This window comes from Meleagris gallopavo, chromosome 26 (assembly GCF_905368555.1).
Source record: "Meleagris gallopavo chromosome 26, MGAL_WU_HG_1.1, whole genome shotgun sequence".
Lineage (NCBI taxonomy): Eukaryota > Metazoa > Chordata > Aves > Galliformes > Phasianidae > Meleagris > Meleagris gallopavo.
The window spans coordinates 4,932,252-4,941,297 of NC_139429.1; the positions used below are offsets into that span (position 1 = coordinate 4,932,252).

The 9,046-nt window shown below is 49.3% G+C and overlaps 1 long non-coding RNA gene across 1 annotated transcript; it reads left to right on the forward strand.

Moving 5' to 3' along the window:
* The first annotated feature begins 942 nt into the window (after positions 1-942).
* Positions 943-6,547, forward strand: LOC104914360 (uncharacterized). Its single transcript, XR_795984.3, has 3 exons — positions 943-1,068; positions 3,634-3,850; positions 5,147-6,547. It is a non-coding gene; the product is annotated as an uncharacterized LOC104914360 (long non-coding RNA).
* Positions 6,548-9,046: the final 2,499 nt, after the last annotated feature.

The following is a 9,046-nucleotide window of genomic DNA, read 5'->3' on the forward strand; positions in this document are numbered from 1 at the left end:
TCACTCTTTTTAGTGTCTAAAGAGGAGCTATAAGAAAGAAGGGGACAGAATTTCTAACGGGATCTGTTGTGATAGGAGAATGGGAAATGGCTTCAGACGACAAGAGAAGAGATTGAGAGTGGAGATGAGGCAGAAGGTTTGGCACTGAGGGCGGTGAGGCACTGGCACAGGTTGCCCAGAGAGGCGGTGGTGCCCCGTCCCTGCAGACAGCCCAGGTCAGGCTGTTGGGGCTGTGAGCACTGCTGGAGCTGTGGGTGTCCCTGTGCACTGCAGGGAGCGGCACCAGGCGGCCTTTCAGCTCCCTTCCAACCCAAACCATTCCATGATGTACATTGTGTTTTTACCAGCATGAACATCCACCTGTTAGAATGATAACAGCACAAGCCCACTGCCGAGGTATTTGGAAAAAGCTTCCCAAAGGGATCAGTTTTAGTGGATGTCACTGAAGAACTGAAATCTGGGGATGTTAAGGACATTTGGCACCCTGTGCAATCGTTATAATTACTGTGTCCGTTCCACTGAGGCAGCATCTTTAGAAGCCCCATTCCAGCAGGTGACGTGGCCACACATGACAGATAGCAGCAGGCTGTGCCTGCAGAGTCTCAGCCTGGTAGATGGGATGTGCTGGATGGATGGAGTAATGGCCAGGTGGCAGAGAATTATTTTTCTGGACAAATATATATATATATATATACACACACACACATATGTGCATACATACATATATATATACATAATATATATATACATACATACATTTATATATATATATATATATATATAAATCACTTTCTCCACAATTTTCTGCAGCTCCCTTTTCCAACTAGGTCTACTTACAAGTACCCAAATGCCTTACTTAATAAAACAGGGAGGTTTCTAAGTGCCAAACTATTACGGCTCGAGTTAAATATAACTCAAAGCATTAAAAATAACTTCAGAGCGCAGACACAGGCAGCCGACAGGAGGTGGGTTTGGAGAGCAGCTCCGACGCTCACGTTCTCTCTGGGATTTGGGACCCAGCGTTGCTCTGTGCCCGGTACCCGGGGTGCGGGGAAGGAAGTTGAGCAGGTATCTGACACTTTGATGTGAACGATTTCTCCATAAAATATTAATGACGTATATATAATCTAATTGCTTCCTTAGGGCAATAACCTCTGACAAAATGGCCCTGATTAGAAGATAATTGAGTGTGTTGAATTGCGTCCTAAGAGAGCTTAATGTTGACAAGGTCCATTATCTTGTGATAATGACCCCCTTTTGTCAGGTGTTAGTGCCATTTAGGAGACGCTCCGGTCGGAATAAATCCTTCCCTTTACCTCTTTTGTCTAATTACGCGGATTATTTTACAAATCAAAGCAAACTTTTGCCTCCTGGGCAGGCCCTGGGCTGGGGGGAGCGACAGGGCGAGTGGGCAGAGCTCCTGAGAGCTCCGCATTTACTGTCGCTGCTGGAGATGCGCATCCCAAAGATCGGGACATAAAGCAGGGAGAGACCCCAGCTGTGCTCTTCCCCTCGGCGGCTTCTTCCAGGAGGGTTCGGAACTTGCTGCCTGGAAATAAGCTCTCCTTGCAACGGGGTTTAGCCAGACACACACGCTGATGGCAGGGAGGCATCAGGCGAGGATGCTCACTTCTCGCCTCGTGTGCGAGATAAAGACGTCTGCGGTCATTTGCAGGGAAAGGATGCCGTTCAGTTTCAGGAGCGTGCCTTCCCTCCCTGCTCAGGCATGTATTGTAACTATTGTTGTACAACGGGGTGCTTCTGCCTTTGTCGTTCTGAGTGTGAGAGGGTATCTAAATGCAAATTCCCCCTCCCCCCCCCCCCCCCCCGTCACTTCCTAACTCGGTAATTCTGGATGTAAGGGCTGTTTCCCAGCGCATGGCTCTGAACGTAGCTGGGGAGGGTCCTGTGCACAGAAAGATGCCCAGAAATCTGCCCTCAAAGCCCAGAGCTCCTTTCAGTCTGGGTAAAGTCTCCCCATCCCAGCTCATTGCACACAGCACACCAGCTGAGCCGGCATTTCTCTTCCAACTTGAGAGAATTTTGGATTGTGCGTTCTCTGCAAAGGTCTGGGGGGATGCGGGGAATGGGTAGGAAACCCAAGAGCTGACCCTGGGTGAGGTGCATGAGCACAAAGCAGAGGAGCTGCTGTTTTCCCCTGAAAACAAATGCCTCCCGTGCTCTCTCTCAGACATGCACGTATATGGACCTTCAAGAAAGCATTAATGTAAAACACCATTGATTTCAATTTATATTAATACACTGTGCAGTGAACTGAGATGGCTGATTCACAGTCCTCATCAGATTTCACTGTGCTGGGTAAATCAGATCCCTTGGTTCACTGTAGTTTAATTATAAGCAAATTGTAAGTGAATTAAGATAAATCGAATTAGACCCACTCTAATACTGAATAAAAACACCCACAAAGGAGTTTGCTAGGGTTTAGCTAATCCGCTTTGAGAGCTAATGGGGATTCATTGGCCTGGGTGTCCCTGCATGGAGAAGTGCTGATGCCAGGGCTGGGTCCTCTCAGTACCTAAAGGGACTGAGAAGGAAGGGGACAGACTTTTTAGCTGGGTCTGTGCGATAGGAGAAGGGGAAATGGCTTCAGACGACAAGAGAAGAGATTGAGAGTGGAGATGAGGCAGAAGGTTTGGCACTGAGGGCGGTGAGGCACTGGCACAGGTTGCCCAGAGAGGCGGTGGTGCCCCGTCCCTGCAGACAGCCCAGGTCAGGCTGTTGGGGCTGTGAGCACTGCTGGAGCTGTGGGTGTCCCTGTGCACTGCAGGGAGCGGCACCAGGCGGCCTTTGAGCTCCCTTCCAACCCAAACCATTCCATGATGTACATTGTGTTTTTACCAGCATGAACATCCACCTGTTAGAATGATAACAGCACAAGCCCACTGACGAGGTATTTGGAAAAAGCTTCCCAAAGGGATCAGTTTTAGTGGATGTCACTGAAGAACTGAAATCTGGGGATGTTAAGGACATTTGGCACCCTGTGCAATCGTTACAATTACTATGTCCGTTCCACTGAGGCAGCATCTTTAGAAGCCCCATTCCAGCAGGTGACGTGGCCACACATGACAGATAGCAGCAGGCTGTGCCTGCAGAGTCTCAGCCTGGTAGATGGGATGTGCTGGATGGATGGATTAATGGCCAGGTGGCAGAGAATTATTTTTCTGGACAAAAATATATATATATATATAAATATGTATGTGTATATACATATATACACCAGGTGGCCTTTGAGGTCCCTTCCAGCTCAAATCATTCTGTGATTCCATGGCCATGGCCTCAATGGAGTACAGAATTTATCACTGACCAAATAAACCACAAGCAGCCAGATAAACTATTATTGGGCAGATAAACCACTGTTGGCCAAATAAACCGCTGTTGGAGGAGTAAACCATCAGTCAGATATCCCCACTTGTCCCCATCCTCACCAGGGAGGGGCTGTTCTGTTTTAACAGTGGCAGCCACTGGGGAGATAGAGAACAGACCCTGAGTATCACAAATTAGGTTGAAAGTCAGGAGAAGAGGAGCTGGAACCGACTGATGAGGCACAAATTGGAAGCTGGGGTGGGTCTTTCTTCTTCTTTTTTTTTTTCTCCTTTTTTTTTTTCCTCCCAGGGAAGTGTCATTTGTACAAATTGCCAGTTCGTGCCAGCTTGGGAGAGACCTCACAAGGGAAACCTGGAGCCTTCCCTGCTTTTCATGTGAGCGGATGCCCCTTTTATTTCTGAGCAAGGAGTAAGTGGAGAAGAAAGGAGCCCCTGTCAGCCGCACGGAGACAAATTGCTTCCTGCAGCAGAGGTGGCTCAGCGCTAACAACCACCCACTGCCAGAGGTGAGCCGAGGTGCCCCCAGCAGCCCCTCCTCCTGCATGCCCACCCCCCCTAACCGCGGGCTTTTCAATGCAGCCCAGCTCAGTAACCAACCGTCCCTTTCATTTTTATCTGGCCAGAATGATTTACTGGGCCGACGTGTGAAAGTGCATGGGACTCTGCTGCTCGGGTGGCAGAAAATACCTTCCTGCCTAAATGAAATGACCCTCCCAACGTGCAGGGTTAAAGATAGATGTGGTGCTCTTGTTCCCTGCCTCTTCTACATCAGATGGGCTCTTATCTCCCCACGTGCTCTCCTCTTCGGGAGGAGGTGGGCAGATCAGCCGCCAGAGGACTGCGAGCCCTAAAGTTATTAAAACAGTACAGGCAACAAAGCAGTGTGGATTCCCTGCAGCTCTGACATTTCCAGAGGGTGAAAGGTAAAAATGCAGGGAGGCTATGTAGAAAACATTGGGCAGTGCTTTTTTGGTTCCTGCCTGAGCTCTGAAAGCAGCTAATTAAACGGGAGGGAGAGATCCACAAAGCAAGTTCCAAGCCAGCCAATAAAAGCAGTGCCCAATGGAGAATGGCTGTCTGGGCTGTGTGTGGATGAAGGCTTCTCCCACTGGGGAATGGCTTGGGGAATGGTTGGGAGTGTGTCTTGCACACAACCAAATGGCTCCATTCACAGCTCCTTGTCATTCACCCTAACTCAGACCCCAAGGCTGGGAGCCAAATGGCACAGAAAGGTTCAACAGATCACAGAAAAGCACCAGGAAATGGCACACTCCTGGATGACCATCCATATTACACATTCATCCACAGAGCTCTACAGTTCCTGCCCCATCTCACCAATGCTCTGGGCTCCCTGCTCTCGTCCTGCAGCAGCGCATAGGGATGTGGTGGATGCAGCTGGCACAGTGCTGTGTCCCCAGCCACCGAGGGACATGGTGGCATTGGGCACTGCAATGCTTTGGATCTGTGCTCCCAGCAGACAGAACTGATCCCCTGATCTGATTGATCTCGTGTCGACTGTGTGTCTGCCCACGCCCCATCGCTAATGGCCTCATTAGTTAGGGAAAAGGGGTTGCTGAAGTCAATTTATAATATGTAATAGTGAAAAACAGCCGAATCAATATCTCTGCAGAGTTAGGGGGAGATCAGGGGAGGGACAGGGCCCAGGGGCGAGTTCTGATAACTGATGAGCTTAAAGACTCTGCTCACAGCATCTGTACTCATGTTAAATACATAATCGGGAGCGCTCCATCCTGATTAGACAGCAAGACAGTCGGCACTTACCGCTGTCTCTCCTCTCCCAGGGCTGTGAGCGAGTGGAGCTCCTCGTCCTTCCACGGGATCAGGCTGGCATGTCACTGTCACCGCATGCCACTGCCACTGCGTGCCACCACTCCTCCGCGCCCCGCAGCTCCATCGGTGCGGATGAGACGGCAGCTCAGCGGCTCTACCTGCGCCCATGCTGGGGAGAGAAAAACCTGATTTAAGTGGCTCACAAATGTGTGGGTTAAAGGCACACTGCTGCAAAGGCAACATGTTGAGAGCTGGAGCCAGATGGATGTGGATGAGCAGCGCAGTGAAAATTATCAACCGCAGGAACAGCGGGGGATTCCCTGCTCCGGGGAGACGTGAAATCAGGGACAGATTTGCTCTCTTGCAGCATGCCCTGGGTCGCACAGGAGTTAATCCAGAGCAGTTGCGATTACGGATTGTGCACTGAGGGATCCTAAACGCTCCCTCTGATCCATGATCCAAAACCACAGCCCCCAGCCACACAGCCCTCTGTGAAGCCTCTTGCCAAAGACCTCCATTTAGCGGTAATTCCCTTTATAGCTTATTTTTGCCATGCGGCTGCACACCCCATTGTTTACCCGAGCACACAAGTCCCTGGCTCTTCTCCGTTCCATTCTCTCTCAGCTGGCTGCCATCGAGCTGATTTCCCCCTCCTCCTGTGCTCTGCCACAGAGCCTAAATCGACACATCTGTTTTTAAAGAGAGGAGCAGTCCCATCATCCTCACTTTCAGCGCTGCACATCCAACTCCTGCAGCCTCCATGGGGCTGCCCTCGCCGTGTTTGTATAGGGCCTACAGAAAAGGGGAGTGGGAAAACAAGAGTGGAACATTACATGTTTGGTGGTTTTTTTTTTTTTTTTTTTTTTTTTTTGAGCATCGGGTTTCCTTCATTGCAGCAGCAATAAGATGTTTCCAGCTTCTTTCTGTCTTCTGATTGCGCTGAGAGCATCCTGCAGAGCAGAGCATTCGCTCACAGCCACAACCAGCACTGAAGGGCTCAGAGCCAGCAGTGAGCTGGCTGCTCAAGTGCAGAGCAGACTTGGCTAAGGAGGGAATGGACTGATATGCCCCCAAATGTCAGCCCTGGCTCCTCACCAGCAAACCATCCTTCAGCTTGCGTGTGTTTTGCACTTAGGGCAAACCAACGTTTAGATGGGAAGTGGGTCAGCATGAAAGCTTTGCAAAGGGAAAATGAAGACCTGGAGGGGTTTCATCCATCCTACTTCCAGCAGAGCTCCTGGCCAGGTCCGTCCTGCTTGAGGACATCTTTCCCTGCCCATGAGCTACGTTAATGAATCTGCATCCCCAGCACCCTGCTGGTTCATGCCCCTTGTTGCCATCTCCTCTTTCTCTTGCCGTTCTTTTTCCCCATTAGAAATTTTGCATTTCTAGCCTGCTTGTCATATTTCCTACCGGATTGGGTGTTTAATTAAAATCATAATTAAAATTGATCTCCTCATTAGCATGCACCTGCTCTACTGCTCGCGTCCTGGCATTTAATTATACGCTGAAGATGTCAAGTCTGACAGGCGAGAACGAGACCCGGCCAGCAACCCCTGACAAGACTTCTTGGTGACAACATCTGGGCAGCAGGGACCCATCTGCTGGCACAGCCGGGCAGCAGGACATGGCGCTGGGATGCTGGCAGGGCTGCCATTGGTTTTGCTGGGGTTACCTTTTTATTTTAATAGCAGAATAGTCACCAGCACTTCCTGCTGGAAGCTTCCTAAGCCAAGAACAGGGTGGTGGGGATGGGGATTAAGCGGGCACTGAGCCCCCCGTGTCCATGCTGGTCAGGATATGGTGCCTACAGAGTTGTGCCATCCCTTCTGCCATCAACACACGACCCTCAAGGTTTCCACCATGGACATGCACAGCTTTCCCTGCAGGCAGACGCCTTCTCCTGCTCACCAAACTCTATCAAAAGCCAAAGAGGGGATCCCTGCACCCCTCCAGAAAGGTCCAGTAGCATGTGGTGCTTCCACTGTCCTGGTGGAAATAGGGCCACCCCTTTGGGTAATTATCAAAGAGATTATCAGAATGGTTTCTGTGCACAGCAGAAGCTTAAATCGCATCTGCTCTTTTTCCTGTACATGCCAGGCAATAAAGCTGCCAAAAGGCATTTTTGGGGCCATTATAAATGAGGAGTTTTATTCCCCTGCACTTTCAGAGTCTCTAACTGATGGATGAAGTTTCAGTGGGACTCATGAAACGATGACAGCTGACGCCAAGCAGACCCACGAGCTCCAGCATCCTTGGGAGGGCTCAGTGGGAGCTGCAGGTATTCGGGGCTCCTTCTCCCTTTCCTTTTCCCCTTCCCAAGCACCAAGACCCACAGCCTGCAGCTGTTGAGACTCCAGCCCCAGTGCTCTGCAGTATGTAATTGACGGCACTCATCAAAATAGCTTCTAATAAAGAGTGAGGGTGGGAAGACCTTTAAATCTCCCCTCAGTCACTCTCACTGTAAGTGATGCTCATCGTTTATCCCCAGCCAGGACCGGCTGATAATGCTCAGCAACGTGCTCGCATGTATCAGGGAGAGATGATGTGGAAACAATACCTTAAGGTGCAGTTGCCCTTCCATTTTTATGGCTCCTTATGAGGCTGGGGCCATCAAATGCCAGACACAGAGACCTTCGTGCAGCAAGAAGCAGAGCCGGCTGGAGCTGAGGCTGCAGCTTTATGGCATCCCAGCACCAAAGCGGTTGAGGATATTTTGTTTGAGCAGGGAGCACTGGGGATGTGGGAGGCACACGGGGCCCTTTGCTGGAACAAGTTGTTTGCGTGAAGTGTCACATGTGGCCAGAGCCTGGAAAACAGATGTTCCCATTTTTCTTTAAGGAGACGCTGTTAGCAGTAGAGGGCTTTAACAGTAACAAACACTTCAATTAAAAAATATATATTAAAAGCAACAATCCAACCAGTAATAACCATTTGACTACTCCTTAGAAAGACAGCGAGTCCCATTAATCATAAATAAGGCAGTTGAACATTATGAAGAAAAATATACAACCATTAATAGCCAGACACCAATACAGCATCCCATTGGGGAACATTATTTACGAGGCTATATTGTTATCAATCCTGCTGGGAAAAATTCTGTTGCACGAAATGAGATACAGGAAGACTGCAGTTTATGTGGGATGGAGTAGGGGTTCGTCAGTCAGAGCCAGCAGCGAACGTCGATGGTGATGTACGTTGGCTGAGGATGAGGCTCTAATACTCACTCTGCGAGGCAACGGAGTAGGGTTGTTCTGCCAGATCCTGGGGTGCTTCATTTGTGCAAATTCTCAATGATTTTAATGAGATTTTGCATGAGTAATAATTCATCAGCCTTGAGTAGAGGCCAGGGAGGAATTAAGTGTGGGCATTTGCAAGGTTGCTGGGCAGGAGAGGGGGTGATATTGTGAAAGGCCATGTGCTCAAGAGCACAGAAGAGCAGAACCAGCCTGGAGCAGTGGAACAGGGAGGACTGGAGGCAAGAGTGAAAAATGGAGCCTAAATAAACATTTGTCATTTGATTTCTAATTACACAATTACGTAAATGTATGATATTAGTAGTCAAGAGCCTGGAGTTTTCCATAAAGAGTCCCTAAAGTAAATAAACGTTTTTGAGCAATTACATCCATGGGATGAGATTTTTAAAAAGAAAATGTTAAGATGAGTGCAGAAGGCAAGAAGGAAACCTGGGGGAGGCCACCAGAGAGATGAGATGGGTGCCAGGGCATGGTCCTGATGGCAGGGAGCTCAATATCTGTGGAGTAATTAGCGCAGATCAGTGGTATGAAAGGACACTGCCATCTAATTACAAGAGAGATTAGCTTGAAGATGCCACGCAAGGGCGTCAGTTGCAATGGAAGCACGGAATATAAAGAAATAAATGTATGTGTAAAAACAAGAAAAACAACAGT